Source organism: Archocentrus centrarchus, unplaced genomic scaffold (assembly GCF_007364275.1).
Source record: "Archocentrus centrarchus isolate MPI-CPG fArcCen1 unplaced genomic scaffold, fArcCen1 scaffold_24_ctg1, whole genome shotgun sequence".
NCBI classification, from domain to species: domain Eukaryota; kingdom Metazoa; phylum Chordata; class Actinopteri; order Cichliformes; family Cichlidae; genus Archocentrus; species Archocentrus centrarchus.
The window spans coordinates 5,184,768-5,201,837 of NW_022060254.1; the positions used below are offsets into that span (position 1 = coordinate 5,184,768).

Consider the following 17,070-nt stretch of genomic DNA (forward strand, 5'->3'; position numbering starts at 1 on the left):
AGTGCCACAGTTGTACTTATCTTTAAGTGTGTCAAACCTGCAGTTTGCTCCCCTGGATTTCCAGCCAAAAATATAATAATTAGGTTGGTGAAACATGAAATATATCTGACATTATATATCAAACATTTGAAATGATTATGAAAACCATTTTCTGGATCACGGCAGCCAATCAGCCGCCACTTCAATCATCTGTGTCTCCACAGGATGGATTCAAGGTTTTCAGATAGTTTCAATGGGATTGAGGGAACTGATGTGTTTGCACTGCAGTTTCTATCCAACAACATCAAGCAGTTAAATCAAAGAGTTCATGTTACTAACAGCTCACCTCTCTGCAGCAGGTGCCTGCTGGACTTTAAAATGAATGATGACATCTTTAGACCGGTCCCTCTTTACAGGTTCAGGTTCAGGTTTGAGTCTCTGCTGGATCCTAAAACAAAAGTCTCAAATCTTCAATAAAAGCCTCACTACATACAGACAGCTGATATTGTTTCAGACATTTTAATACTGACGTGAACTTACTTTGTGTCAGAAGGCTGTCTTTGTTCAAATCTACAAATAAGATCCTTCACTGGGATTCTCTTTAAGGGCACACAGCTGGGTCCAGGTTCAGGTTCAGGTTGGTTCCTGTGAATAATGATGGGGCAGTGATATGAGTTCTGAGTGAGTGCAGCACAGCACACAGCAGCAGAGATTGTATACAAGGTGAACAGCAGAAAGGACACACAAAAACTGGGAGACATGCTGTTCATTTGATTAGTTTATCAGAGATTTCCATCATGAAGTCATTGAGGGAACTGACTGCAGGGAAAAGAGCAAAGATCCAGAAATCAAATGAGTTTCTATGTGACAACCGGCCCCAGACTGTAAGACTTGGCCCCCATCTCTCCTCCACCCGCACACTGAGCACTGGCTCTCCACAGGGCTGTGTGCTGAGCCCCCTCCTGTACTGCCTCTACACCCATGACTGCAGTCCGGCCCACAATAACAACCTCATCGTCAAATTTGCTGACCACACCACAGTGGTCAGACTCATCTCAAGGGGAAATGAGGCAGCCTACAGAGAGGAGGTCTTGAAGTTGACAGCCTGGTGTTCAGAGAACAACCTGCACTGAACACCATGAAAACCAAAGAAATCATCATCAACTTCAGGAAGCACAGGACTGACCCAGCCCCCCCTCTACATCAGGTTTCTTAGTGTCCTCATTTCTGCTGATCTTTCTTGGTCAGATAACATCACAGCTGTTATCAAGAAGGCTCAGCAGTGACTTCACTTCCTGAGGGTCCTCAGGAAGAACAAGAGCCTGCTGACATACTGTATCACAGTATGGTACGGCAGCTGCACTGAGGCAGGCAGGGTGAGGCTTCAGAGGGTAGTCAAGACAGCACAAAGAATCGTTGGCTGCCCTCTCCCCTCCCTGATGGACATCTACACCTCCCGCTGCCTCAGCAGAGCAGGAACATCATCAGGGACAGCTCACACCCTGGTTTTGACCTGTTTGACCTGCTGCCCTCTGGCAGGAGCTATAGGAGCATCAAAGCCAGAACAAACAGACTCAAGAACAGTTTCTTCTCCAGAGTTGTACTTCTCATTAAGTATGTCAAACCTGCAGTTTGATCTCCTCGATTTCCAGTCAAAAATACAATAATTGGTTTGGTGGAACATGAAATATATCTGATCAAACATTTGAAATGATTATGAGAGCCGTTTTCTGGATCATGTTAGCCAATCAGCAGCAGCCTTAATCACCCAAGTCTAGACGGGATGCATTCAAGGTTTTCAGATAGTTTCAATGGGATTGAGGGAATGACGTGTTTGCACTGCAGTTTCTATCCAACAACATCAAGCAGTTAAATCAGAGTTCATGTTACTAAAAGCTCACCTCTCTGCAGCAGATGCCTGCTGGACTTTAAAATGAATGATGACATCTTTAGACCGGTCACTCTTTACAGGTTCAGGTTCAGGTTTGAGTCTCTACTGGATCCTAAAACAAAAGTCTCAAATCTTCAATAAAAACCTCACTACATACAAACAGCTGATATTGTTTCAGACATTTTAATACTGACGTGAACTTACTTTGTGTCAGAAGCCTGTCTTTGTTCAAATCTGCAAATAAGATCCTTCACTGGGATTCTCTTTAAGGGCACACAGCTGGGTCCAGGTTCAAGTTGGTTCCTGTGAATAATGATGCAGCAGTGATGTGAGTGCTGAGCTGTGACATGGAGAAGAGTCATGGACAGTTAGAGATGGTCATCTCACCTCTAAGCTTTGGTCTGGCTCTCATGTTCCCCACACAGAGTGGTTTTAGAGGGAGGGACTCCCTCCTCTCTGTCCTCACTCTGATGCATGCTGCTGAATTCACACCAGCTCACACACACTTTCTACCTTCACCTGCAGAGGAAACACACACCATTCATGTGCACATCATGACAGCTGCAGATCTCATGTCTGATGTCTTGGACTAACATCCACTCCATCTGACACACCGCTTTCATCAGTTCACTACAAAAAGTGTCCCAGAGAGCTGATTTCAGCCTCCAAATGCCTTCATTCCTGGAGTCCTACAAACCAACAGGTCCAACATGACTGTAGAAATGGCAGAGAGCAGCTTTATTTCAGGAACAATGGCCAGGACCAAGCTGCTGCTGACAGAGGCTTCACACTCTGACTGCTAGCTGCTACCTGCTTTCAGCCTCAACTGCTATGCTAACAGGGCTACTCCCTGAGCTCGACTTGGTCAGATAACAGCAGCAGAGTTAGAGGCTGCCATGATGGCTAAGCCCATTAAGGTTCAAGATCAAAGTTTACTAAATGCTGCTGTCATGAATTTAGTTATTTAGCATTTAGTTATTTAGCTACAGATTTAATGCAGCTGATGTTAGCCAGGAAAACATTACAGGCTCCTTCCATTACCTTCACATGGAGAGGATAAGCAGGAGAAAGAGAAAGTGAAAGTAAACTTTAAACAGGAAGGAAACACACAGAGAGGCGTTTGGGGACATCCTCACAGTCAGGAGCAGCAGAAACAGATCAGTTTGGCCTTAAAGCATCTTTAGAATCAGCTGGAAATGTTGTTGAAGGCTTTCCACAGACTCACATCACTTTGTGTGTCAGTTTGACTTCAAACATGGAGTTTTTCTGGCTTCATTTCAAACACTGAAAACCTCCAACTGTCCTCTTACACTCTAAATCCAAACTACCGACATCGGATATTCACATTCAGCAGATCTGATTCATACATTAATGCTATAGAGGATATTTCATGGATGAGAGCCAGTAAACCAAAGTGAATGATCAAAGCTGTAACGCTGACCTGTAGAGTTTACTGCACATGTGTTTGCAGGAGTTTCTGTACAGACTGCAGCATGTTTCCTGAGTGTCCCTGAATGTAACGGCATCAGAATACAGGAAAAATGCTTTGAACACATCAAATGAAATAAATCTGAGACTGATGATAACGGTGATTAGTAAAGCTGATCCAAATTTCATTCAGTATTGGTTACAAATACTATCTGCATACAATATTTAACACACTAACATCCAAAATCCACCTGAACTAGTTTGTATCATCCCACAAAAGCAGATCAGAGGAAACAGTTAAAGAAGCTCCACTGAAGTTTATTGTGACTCACACTTAGATCAGCTTGAAGACAGGACTTGTTGTTAAAGAAACACTTTTGGATTGATGGATTTATGAAACATGTTTCTCTCTAACAAACCCCACTGTGAGTCAATCAGGCGTCAGTGTTTGAGATCCTCTGCTTGTGGTGGACAGATCGATCCAAATATCGATAATATGGAGATGTTTGTAAACAGATGCTCTTCACCCCACCCCCCCCCCCCCCACCCCCCCCCGCCCCGTGTTGTGACCTGTATGAACTGGTATCCTGGCAACCAAGGCTGACTGTACCATCTTATCATGAACATTATCATGAACTGCTGGTCTGGAAGCTGTGTGACCATCACAGTATCCTGCTCGTCTCCGCTGGCAGCCCCTCCCCTACCCACCCTAGTGCTCTCCAGGCTTTAAATGTGCTGCTGCTTTGCTGAGGTATTTTTTTTGGAACCTCGTAAGGTGTTCATAATGAACACAGTACAAGATGATTTTTTTTTTAACCTACCTATCCCAGTGTATCTCTTTCTGTTTTCCTGCTAAAGGTAGCGCCGGTAAAACGGCTGCATGACCTCAGACACCTGTCCCCCCTGTTTGTTTCTGTGTTTGTATTTCTCTTGGATGGGTGTTTCATTACATGTTTACATATAATGACAATAAAGTCTTCTTGAATCTTGAATATCGATACCAACGTTGGTATTGATAGTGATCAATACCAGTGTAATGAAATCGATAGCTTCAGTTTCTCTCTTGCACTGCTGCAGTTTCATTGGTTTCATCAAGGATCTGAGCCGACTGTCTGTATAAGTTCCGCTCCAGTCACAGCTCTGAGCAGCAGGCAGCTTTGCTCCACGCCTCCCCACAGTGTTCTGATGTTATACCGTCACGTGACTGACCTGTGCCAGACAAGCAAGCAAGCAGGCCCGGTCGGCAGCAGATTACATGCACAAGCAGCGCTGAGAGGGAGCAGAGAAATGGCAGACAGGAAGAGGAGCGCTGTGTGGCTATATTTTCAGGCTGAAAATGATTTAATAATGTTTAATACGAGGAGCCTGGCAGAAGTGATTGTGAAGGACCTGCAGCCTCTTTCCATGGTGGAGAATGATGGCTTCAGGAACTTTGTGAAGACACTTGACCCACGGTATAAAAAAATTCCAAGTAGAAAATCTTTAATGGAGAGAAAACTACCAGCTCTTTTTGAAGACTGCTGCTCTAAGGTCAGAAAGGCAATGAGTGGTGTGGACAATGTTGTGCTTACAAATGACATGTGGACATCAAGAGCCACAGAGGCCTATTTAACAGTATCATGCCACATCATACATGAAAACTGGCAAATGCTGGCATATGTGCTAGAAACGTGCTCTGTTCCTGGAAAACACTCTGCAGACAATATTTGTTCACAATTAACCAGAATCGTGGAAGAGTGGAGCTTAACAGACAATATTCTGGCTGTTGTAACTGATAATGGCGCCAACATGGTTGCTGCTGTGCACAAAGCGGGTTGTGCACACTACCCATGTTTTGTTCACACTTTAAATTTGGTGGTGAAAGACTCTTTAAAGGCTTACCTTGACTTACTTGAAATTCAGCATAAAAGCAGCGCTATTGTTGCTTTCTTTCACTATAGCACTAAAGCTGCAGACAAGCTCAATGAAATTCAGAAGCAGCAGAAGTTCCCTGAACACAAAATAATTTAAGCAGTTGAGACGAGGTGGAAGTCTGTATTCTACATGTGGGAGAGACTGTCTGAGCAAAAGGAGACAGTTACCACAGTCCTCTGTCTCCTTGGAAAGAGCTCACTTTGCTTAAGTGAGGAAGAATGGTTTGTCATCAATCTCTCAATCAATGCACTGAGAACATTTGAGGAAGTAACCAGGAAGATATCAACTGAAAAACATGCTTCAGTTTCAAAAGTGTCACTGCTTCTCAGAACCACTGTAACTCCTGAGCATCAAGGCAGCAAGCTAGCTGCTGAGCTGTCAGCACAATGTCACCATTGTTTCAGAGCTATTGAAATGTTTTACGGTCTTGCTGTCAGCACCTACCTGGACATTAGATTTAAAAACTTTGGATTCTGTGACTCTGCAAATGTTGAGCCTGTAAAAGCTCGACTTGTCACTGAAATGCAGTCTGTGAATCAGACCTCAGCACCATCATCATGTGCATCAAGCTCAAGCTCTGCCATCAGCTCTGCCCCGTCTCCTGCAACTACTTCAAGCTTGTCCGCAGGGTCTTCTGCATCCCCACCTGCTGCAAAAGGTGGGATATGGACAGAATTTGATTCTCAAGTCCTTGCATCTCAGCAGCATCGGACAGCTGGCACTGATGCCTTAATTGAAATGCGCAGGTACTCAAAAGAGAGCCCAATTCTGCGGGACCAGGATCCACTGCTTTGGTGGAAAAATAATGCACCAGGATTCCCCTCTCTGAATAACCTTGCCAAAAAACACCTGGGAGTGGTTGCAACATCAGTGCCAGCCGAGAGGATTTTTTCAAAGGCAGGACAGTTACTTAGTTACAGGCGATGTGCAATAAAAATGAAAAATGTGAACATGATGCTGTTCCTGAACAAAAATCTCTGACCAGAGCTTCTGTTCTGCAAAGGCAGGCAGGGCCCACGGAAAGGCTTCTGGGAATATCTTCTGGGAATATCTTTTGAACTCAAGGAAAAATCACAAACCACTTTAAGGTCATCAAAAGTCACCTTAATTATTTAAAAGTATTGGTATTGGTATTGGTATCGGTATCAGTATCGGTGATATTGGCCCTGTAGTTACTTGGTATCGATCGATACGATATTTTGCAGTATCGCACACCACTATCCTCTGCAGCTCTCAGACAGCACAGTAAAGATCGAGTCAGATCACACATTTAACAAGCTGTTCACAGACTTCTCTGAAGCTGAAGTGATGTTTCATTTCCAAAGGATTTCACACACTGTGGATCACACACCTGATGACAAATACCGTGGTTTCCTTTCCTTCACACAGTCACTGAGAGCATTTGTTGCAGTTTCTGATGCTGTGTTCTCAGATCATAACCCAGTTTTATTTGAGATTTCGCTTCCCTGCTTGACTCCTAATGAGTGAACTCGCACCTGTTGTATGGTTAAACCTACAACGGCTGCTCAATTTAGTGCATCTTTTAACACTGTTATGGAAACTGAGGGGCCCTCCCCGTGTTTACATACTGAGGAGCTTACTTCCTTGTTTCTCTCATCTTGTAAAAACATCCTTGATTCTATTGCTCCATTTAAAACCATACAGCTTGGGCCAAAACATGAGCCGTGGGTAAATGATATAACTCGTGCTGCGAGACAAGAATGTAGGAAGGCAGAACGCAAATGGAAGAAGGATAAACTACAGGTGTCTTATGATGCTCTCAAGGAAAGCTTGCGTAGCTATCAGAGAGCTGTGAAGGCTGAAAAAACTCAGCATCTCACTGCTATTATTTTAAATAATGCTCACAAACCTCGCATTTTATTTAATACAATTAACTCTTGTCTAAACCCCCTCAATATGAATCTTTTAATTCTCCTTCAGCCTCCAGATCTTTGTGGATAAGATTACTATGATCCGAGCAAACATCTTGGCTCCGACTACTGATCCATCTGTTTCTGCTGTTTTCAGTCAAGTTGAACCGCTGTCTCTCCCTTTTCTTGAGAGAATGATTTCTGAGCTTAAACCCTCAGCCTGTCCAATCGATATTATTCCAACTCACTTATTCAGGGAAGTTTGGGACACCATCAGGCCTAATATACAATCTATTATTAACAGTAGTCTTGTTTCTGGTGTTGTTCCCTTACACTTTAAGCAAGCAGTGGTGCAGCCTTTGAAGAAAAAAGCAAATCCTGACACCTCAGTGCTTTCTAATTTTTGCCCAATCTCTAAGCTCCTGTTTATTTTTAAGATTTTAGAGAAAGTGGTTCTTCTGCAGTTTCAGCCTTTTTTTTTTTTTTTTTAGATATGCATAAGATGCTTGAGGTGTTCCAGCACAGAATCAGCTCTTTTGAGAGTTTTTAATGATGTTTTATTGGCTACAGACTCTGGGGATTCTGTTATTTTAATGCCTTTAGATCTCACAGCTGCCTTTGACACTGATGGTCACAGTATTCTCATTTCTCACCTTAAGAACACTGTGGGGGTAAAAGGCATAGCTTTGAAGTGGTTTAAGTCATACTTGTCTGAGAGAAGTTTCAGAGTCAGTTCTGGAGGCTCAACTTCTCCATCTGCCCTGCTTTTATGTGGAGTTCCACAGGGTTCTGTTTTGGGGCCGATCCTTTTTTCTTTATATCTACTTCCCCTAGAATTGATTTTGAAAAAAATGGTATCTCCTTCCACTTCTACGCTGACGATTCCCAAATCTATCTGCCCCTGAGAGGGAACGATGGCAGCTCTCTCAAAATATTAATTGAATGTCTTAATGACATTAAAGCCTGGATGGCTTTAAACTTTTTACATTTTAACAAAAGTAAGACCCAGTAGTTCGAGCAGCACTATGAAATTGGACCTGGGCCCATTTGATCCTTATATGAGGCCCGTGGTTTTACCAACTCAGGCTCCTGAATAAATTTGGATTGGATTACATTGGGTTCCTGTGGTTCCACTGCAGGAAGGACCTGAGTGAGGACAAACAGCGGCCCTTACAGGACTGATGATGTCACAGTGACCCGCAGCCACCCTGTGGTGAACTAACTGACCATTAGCAGGAGCTTTGATCACATCAAACATTTCCAGACAGAGTTTCCTGAACAAACAACAGCATCTTTAAAAAAAGACAAAGAGAAAAAAAGTTTCGTTTCAATATTTGGACCAAACTCTTCTTTTCCTGCTCGCAGCTCATTAAAGTCTGTGGCTGCAACACACATTTTTCCTCTTTAATTCTAGCAGACTCACAAAGCTTTTCTTCATGTATCTGCTTTATATTTGCCTGACTGCTTCTGGAAATGTGTCCAAATTCCATCCAACTCAACACAAACTCTTAATCAGTGCAAGTGCAGCATTTCCGTCATTTCTATCCAACAAATGAATGTTTTTCAAAAACAGGTGTTCAGATGCAGCACTCAGCACATGACTCCCCAGCCTGCAATAGTTTTGACATGAAAACAGTTTAATTTAGCAGCACACTGTGGTTGCGATAATCCAGCCAAAGAATCACTGCTGACAAATAATTTCCCAAAAGATATTCCAAAGTGGAAGGAAGATCCATGGAGCTCAGCAGATTCCTGTGCAGCAGAACATCCAGGCACGGCAGGAAGAAGCACAAACACTGATCTATGTTAGTGAGAACATCAGTGCTACAGTGTGGATTTATAACTGCAGCAGACATCTGTCTCAGGGAGCATTTTTAGAGGCTTCTCTGAGGGATTCATCTCCATCTCCTGTGATCTTGCTGTCAGGCAGCTCCTCCAGATCCTCTGTGAACACCTGAGAGTCACAGGTAAGTAGTCTAATCACATACTTCCTAGTACATGATTAGACTACTTCCTTCCTGAGTTTAAATTAGAATACAAAAGCCATAGTGGACTGGTGTATACAGTTAAATTTAGCGATGCGAAATTATGATGTGTGTGGTTTCTAACGAGGAGGTTAAATTTTTATTCAGTGGACAGCTCATATTTTGAGTAGGAGGAGCTGACAGAGTGCGGTGTGAAGGCCATTAAGCTCACCACACTATGCCTATTGTATAAGACCTTGCAGAGGTACCATGCAGAGATATGGTGCCACGGATGTCAAGACACCCGACCGGACTACGATCATCACAGGTGTTTGTATCATACACCTAATTATTTCTACTGCGATCATCACGATGAGGTGATGAAAAGATTGCGGACGGATTGCTTCATACCAGCCATCCGCCTCGTCTTGTGGTCCAATAACCTGTGAGACACAGGGGTGGATATCACCGACGTTGTAGACAGTGTTCTGTCTGAATTGAGACCATCATTAAATATCAACATGACAATACATGAACTGTTCTGCTCTTGAGTTCAGGTGAGTTTAGCTACGATATTGTAGATGCAGAACTTGCCATGGTGGCAAACATAGATTATGTGTGTGATGCATTCTCTGTGTTTTGCTTTTTAGGCTATTGAAATTTTAAAAAATCAATGTTAACCTCATAATCTAGTCATGTATGTATCACATTGATCACGGAAAAAACACACTGCATAAAATAATCCTGATCACAGTCATGTATACTTTAACTACAATCCTCAACTACCATGGTCTGAGTTACTTTAGTTTCTGTTTTTAAAATCCATAGTAAAACTTTCTGAATACTTTGTTTTTTATTCAACCATAATAAACCATCACCACTGTTAAAAGCATTGTTGCATTAGGTTTCTCATGCTTTTCCAACAACATTATAAGTTTGACTCGATAAAGTCAGAACATAAAGTAAAACATCACAGGTTTAGAATAGTATTACCCAACTAGTTGTACGTCCCTAATAAATAGCTAAAAACCCAAAGTCTCTGTCATGTGAGGGGTAAAAATGTTTTTATTCATGAAGGAAACAATAACCTCATACGCCACTATTTTATAATGCGCCGTTGTTTTGATCAATGTAAGCTCAACAAGAACCCTGCCAGGTTTCTTGCTGTTAGGTTTGAAAATGGCACGCTTGATTCTGGTGAAGGAGTCGCTCTCATGACTTCGCTAGTGACGGCACTCCCTGGCCAGTCAGTGGCATGCTGTCCTCCCTGTCACATTTTTGGATCACCTTGGATCGCTTAGAACCTCAGGTGAGTGAGTACGAAAAAAGGACCTGCAAAGGGTACCTGATTCTAATGAAAATGCTGTCAAATTGCGGCGAGTTGAGTCGACCAGCGCTGAGTTATTCCATATGGAAAAACGGCTTTAAGCCGCTTTCGGGGGTGGGAGGGATCAGAGTTTGCCGCTTTAGTCAGCACTAACCATTAGGGATACATCTTACATCACTTGTCTTTAGGCGCCGCCAAGAATGTTCATGTTACCAGCACTTAAAACCCTTTGAGTTCAGCCAAAAACAGGGAGCATCAAAACCAAAGGTTTGAGAATTGTAACCAAAGATTTCTGACATACGCAAATAAAAGTTTATGGTTTGCAAATAACTTTTTCTCTTCATGAGAAACAAATGAGTCATTTGAATAAAAAAGTTTTATAGAAAAACCTGTTTTTTTTCCAAAATAAAATATTCCATTACATAAAAAATATTTCATTACAATTCCAAAAGTTTTGACCACAATTTATTTTTTTTAATTAAGATTAGTTTTTGTTTGATTGAATAATTTTGAGACAAATTTATCTCCATACAATCTCTTGGTCCAAATATGGAGCCGTGCTGTCATGTTGTTGATGCCAGATTGTGACCATCTGAATGTTGCTGCATGACAGGTGTACCTATTAAAGTGGTACACCTGTAAGTCACATTGAATGTGACTTTATGGGCTTCCTGCTCCTTTTTCTCTCCAATGACAGCCTCAGTGATGAAGGCAGATGTTCCTGCTGCTGCTCTGCTTTTATATGAGCTGCATGAAACAACACTGCAACAACACGCTGGACAAACATCTAAGCGTCCATCTTCAGGACTTTGGAGTTTCCACCCAGCAGACTCGTGTCATCCTCCATCACATTATTAATCAGTGTCAGAGCAGTCTGAGGCTCCTAACTCCTTATCAACTCTCCTTCACTCCTTTCCTTCACCTCATGACGTTTTCCATCCACATGAAGGTAAAGTGATCAGGAAAAGGAGGAAGGACGGATTTGGACTCACTTCTTTGGGAGCTCAAACTCGACTCTGGAGCGCCCCCTGCTGCGCTCCCGGCTCAAGCGCAGCCACTTCCTGTTCAGTGGGATTAACCGGAAGTGGGATGTGTCTGCCTTTAAGCGCGCGGGTCTGTGCTCGCTGACTTCTTTGTGTGTTTGGAGAGAGTTGCAGCTTCATCCCGCAGCTTGTCATCTAAAGGTAAGCAGGAGCTAACTTTAATGTGAGTTCAGTTAATCTGGAGCTGAGCTCCTGAATGAGGTCTTCTGCTGCTCTCCTCGGTGTCTGTTCACTTTATTGTGAACACGCTGAGAGGAGAGTGAGAGAGTGTTTGGAGACAAACACCAGCTAATCATTAGCTCAGCATGCTGGGAGAAGGTGGAGCAGAAACTCTGTTTTTCTGCCTGCTCCAAACCTCTACAGCCTCATTTCTATTTGAAGGGACAACAGGAAATGGATGAGAGCGATCTGCTGCAGTATCAGGGTCACAATAAACTTTATTGTCCAGCTGCTGTGGATGAACACGTGAGAGGAAGTGAACTCCTAAAATGATGTTCAGAGAGCAGCTGGGCGGTGAGGGGAGAGAAAAGAGGAGCATAGAGATCCCAGCAGCAACACACAGGACAAAACACAAAGTGCAGGAGACAAAAAGCTAAAGACACGCAGCAGCGACCGCGCTCACTGCAGCTACACCTGGCTGCAAAATACTGTGCGCAGCTACATCGTTATGTACGGTTCAGTGTGTGCAGGGAAGCGGCGACTTCATGATGCCTTTAGGTGCACCTTGGAAACTTAATATGTGCGCTAAACAGCATGTAGTTTGTTTGAAATATTTTTTTTTTTTTAAATTTGGAGGGTGCGGAATACCTCCTCTGCGCTGTGGCTCCACCTTCCGGGAGAAAGCGCCACTGTTCCTGTGGGAGACAGAGCGGTAGCAGTGTTAATTTTGTTGACAAACTATTTTCATCATAGTTTCCGTCAAAGACCCTTTTTTTCATGATGACAACAACACGATAACTAAATAAAAACTACCTAAAATGATTAGCATTAATAATATTCCATAGCCTTTCATAAATGTTTAATTTGTGTAAAGTTTAAGTGTGTACAATCACTAATTCAAGGGAAATGAAGAAAAAACATTTGCATTTCACACCCTTTATATTTTAGTCGACCGAATCGACTGTAGATTTAGTTGACTATATTCTTATGCTAATCAGTCGACTAAAATTAGACTAAAACTATTCAGATGACTAAAACTAAATCAATATTTGCTATCGAAATTAACACTGAGCAGTAGGCTAGTGAGGTTGAAGGTCTGCTTAGCGCAGTATGCTGAGGCAACTGAAAGAAGTTTGTTTTGGTGCTCTTGAGACCCTGTCTACACCTGGTTGGTGCCTGTAGCCAGCTCAGAGTGTTGAACTGAGTCTATTTGAGCTGTGCCGCTCTCATCTTGTGCTGTGTGCTGTTATTTACAGGCCACCTAGTTACAATAAGGACTTTGTAAATGACTTCTGAATTTGGGGTGTGCAATATTATCAAAAAATAATATCTCAATATTTTCTGTAATTTTTTTTCAATAATGATAATAAATATTTTGCATTAGGGCAGCAACTAAAAATTATTTTGGTAGTCGAATAATCTGTCATTTTTGTTATCGATTAGTCGTTTAGTCAACGATTATTTCAATCTTAATCATGCAGGAAGCGACTGCATGGCAGTGTTCCCAACTTAGTGATTTTGTTGCTAGATTTAACGGCTTTTCAGACCCCACTGGCAACTTTTTCCCCCAAAACCGTCTTGCGGCAAATTTAACTAATTTTTCCTGTGAGGTTGGAGAGTTTTGGAAACTTGAATTGCTCCGCTGTCGCTGTGTTTTGTGTACCTACATCCTACATACTGCGTCCGTTCGTACTGTACACATTGGCATCGCCCGGACCCCAAGAGTCTCTGCCTGCAGGTAAGCAGAAGTTGGTTTGTACCGTAAGTCACGTGACCTTGATACCAGAAGTGGGTCTTTTACATGCGCTAACAGGCCCTGCATATTTGCGGTGCATTATTATTTAAATATGCCAACAGTTTATTTTTGAGCAATTTCTCATGTAGTTCTACAACTGAATGTTAATAAAAATGTCTGTGTGACATTTGGGACATGAAGCTTCGACTCTATAGTGCCTTTTTGTTTATACCTTTTGGGAAGAAAATATATTGAGATATATAATATATCCATTCAGCTAAAAGATATCGCGATATTACTTTTGGTCAATATCACCCAGCCCTATCGTATATTATTCAATATTATTTTAAACACTCGTCGGTATATTGGCATTGAGCCTTCATCTGAGTTTTCGTGGGTAAAGTGAACAGTGTTAGGGCTCATATATTACCCCCAGCTTTTGACCCCTCACTCACTATTCATTACTCTAATGCTTCATACCAGTTTGAGCCTGTCACCCTGTCTTCCTTATATGAGACTATCGATCACATGAAGCCCTCAGACTCTCTCACTAGGCCTATATATTTTCTTTAGGGGTGGGACTTTAACGCGTTAATTTCGATTAATTAAGTACGGGGAAATTAACGAATTAAAAATTTTAACGCATTTTAATCGCACTTTGCACCGGAACGTTTCTCAGTGCACGAGTTCCAGGCATACAGATTATATCGACGCACGATGTCAAATATTCAGCGGCCGCATCCTTTGAAGGACTCAGCCCACATCCTTTGCAGCCCACGAAGACCGCAAAGGCCGGAAGTGAGCGGCTAGCCTTCATATCAGCATCGCCTGCCCTCACCTCTGCGTAGCTCATGTCGCCTAACAACCGTGAGTGTGAAGCACAGCTGTGTAAAAACAGCTGGTTAAACGGAGAACGAACTTTTTCTCCTTTTTGTGGTTTAATTTTAATTCTTTAATTCAAAATAAGCTGTTAAAACAGGCATAACACATTTCAGCATCAAGGAATACAGCTGAGTGAATGATTAATTTCCAACTATATTAAGTGAGACATTAATGTAGAATAAAACTATCCAGTTATGATGCTTAACTTTAATTTCAGGAGTCTGCTTATCACAGGAGCACTTCCACCCTTCGTTGGTCTGTGTAGTAGACTGGTGGGAAAATAAACAAGATTTTGAAGTTTAAGCTTATGTATATTGATTCATTCATCAACCAAACTTAAATTAATATTTATCATGTTATATATTAAAATGTGATTAAAATGCAATTAAAATTCGATTAATTAATTACAGAGCTTCTAATTAATTAGATAAATTTTTTTAATCAGGTCCCACCCCTGATTTTCATATGTGATATAAGATGCGACAATATCTTTTATATCGATATAGTCTAGGTTGTGTTTCCATCATACTTGTAGAGCCACCAGTTCACCTTTGGCTTCTCACAGTTTGTCTCTGCACAAGTCCACACTGCCCTGCCTCTCTCCGCTTCACCCGTTAATCATGCAGGAAGTGACCACATGGCAGCGTTCCCAACTTAGTGACTGCTGCTAGATTTAGCAGCTTTTAAGACCCTTCTGCCGACTTTTTTTTTTTTTTTGACTAGCGACAAATTTAGAGACTTTGTCCGGTGATGTCAGAGAGTTTTGTAAATCTGAAATCCTCCACTGTTGCCCTGATTTGTGTACATACAGTCTTTGTACTACGTCCGTTCGTGCGCTTTGGCATTGCCCGGACCCCCTGCCTGCAGGTAAGAGGGTGCCTCCATAGCAGAAGTTGGTTTTCACCGCAATTCACGTGACCTTAATAGCGGAAGTGGGTCTTTTTCATGTCCTTGCAGATGCCGCATTGATCAGGTGGGCCTATCGCTGTGATACGTCAGCGCATATGTCTACTGAGCTGACAGTTCATTCTGTCTCTCACCGTATTGTATGTACAGGAGTACACACAGGAGGAAGTACTTTCCAGTGAAGTAGACTTCACCAGACTGGCTTTTTAAAGAATAAATCAGCCTTTTGCTATTTTTGCTCTGCATCTTTTCTATCTACATTTTAATAGCACATCTGTGAGTCTTTTTATAGAGGTAAAAAACATTAATTTATTTGAGGAGCATTATTATTTAAATATGCCAATAGTTGATTCTTGAGTAATTTCTCATGTACAGCTAAAACTGAATGTTAATTAACATGTCTGTGTAACATCTGGAACATGTAGCTTTGATTCTGAAGTGTCTTTTTGTTTATGCCTTTTGGAAAGAAAAAATATCAAGATATATATCGTATATCACCATTCAACTAAAAAATATTGAGATTACTTTTGGTCCAGCCCTATCTGTTATCCATTTTCCCACCTTGACTTTTTAAAGAGGCTATTTCTGTCTTAGGCCCACTTGTCCTGGCTCTCGTTAATAGTAGCCTGTCTACTGGCGTGGTTCCTAAATCTTTTAAATGTGCAAAAATTCAACAACTGATCCAAAAAAAAAAAAAAAAAAACCTAGTCTTGATCCCTTTGTGTTATCCAATTATAGGCCCATTTCTAAGCTTCCTTTTCTGTCTAAGATCCTAGAGAAAGTTGTTTTTAGCCAATTGAAAGCCTTCCTAGATGAAAATAATCCTTGAGGTCTTTCAATCTGGCTTTAAACCTCTTCCTAGTACTGAATCTGCATTGTTGAGGGTTTTTATCAATATCCTTTTAGCTACAGATGCAGAAGACTACATGATTTTTCTTAGATTTGAAAGCTGCATTCAACACTGTGTATCATTTTATTTTAATTTCTCATTTAGAGCAGCATGTGGGTTTCCAAAGCACTGTCTTAGAGTGGCTTATGTCATATTTGGCTGATAGGTCCTTTTTATGTTAAACTAGGCCAGACATTACCAATAGGTGGACCTCGGTCCGGATCCGGACCGAAATGATATCTCAAGCGGACCCGAACCTAATACCAAAACAGAAATGACCACTTAATTAAAATCTTGTTGAGCGCTTTCGGGTTTACCGGCGCAGCTTTTACAGTCCTTATGGTAGTAGTGAAGCGTCCAAGGAAACCCACTGACCAATTGCATGCAAGTTTGGCTATACCACGTGATACCACCAAGCTGGTTCATGCGGGCTGGTAAACTTTGTAACAAACAGGGTTATTACAGTTAACGAAAACGAACTAAATAATGAAAACTGAAACTGAAAAAAAAAAATTTTCATTAACTGAAATAAATAAAATCTATAATTAAAAGCAAAAAACAGTATTGTGAGTTTACAAAACTTACTAAAACTAACAGAAATTATAGATACAATGACCTTTGTTTTCATAATTTTATTTAAAACCCTTGTGGATTGATATGAAATCATTTTTTTCCCCGCTCTAACATTTTAAGCTGGGAGCACCATCGGGCAACTGTGTGCGTGCGTGTGCGTGCTCACCGCATCGGTCCACAAAGTAATGGCAGCGGTCTGCCGAGAAACCGCACTGATCCTTCAACGTAACCTGACGTGCGCCTCCAGAGAAATCAAACTACATGTCAGGTCCACACAGGCCACAAGGTTGTGATTAACCTGTTCAGTCCTTGTGCGTTTCTGGCTACTTTTTGCTGCAGTGTTTGAATGAGAGAATAACAATCAGGAATAATAATCAAAGCATTAATACAAGGACTCACAAATGTCAGCAAATTCCTGGAGGGAGACTGCTGGAACTATCAGAATGGATGTGAGAAAATCAAGACAGTGGAAAAACAGGGACAAATATGTTTGCAGCCAAAAACTGAGC

The 17,070-nt window shown here is 41.7% G+C and overlaps 1 protein-coding gene and 1 long non-coding RNA gene across 2 annotated transcripts in view; both read right to left on the minus strand.

Annotated features, from left to right (window-relative positions):
- The window catches only part of LOC115775636 (NLR family CARD domain-containing protein 3-like), an 866,494-nt gene that overhangs the window by 367,252 nt on the left and 482,172 nt on the right, over window positions 1-17,070 (minus strand). The gene's annotated exons all lie outside the window — the stretch shown is intronic.
- LOC115775801 (uncharacterized) lies at window positions 300-1,954 on the minus strand. The gene is made up of 3 exons (XR_004019394.1): window positions 1,881-1,954; window positions 520-624; window positions 300-427 (listed from the first exon to the last, which is right to left on the minus strand). It is a non-coding gene; the product is annotated as an uncharacterized LOC115775801 (long non-coding RNA).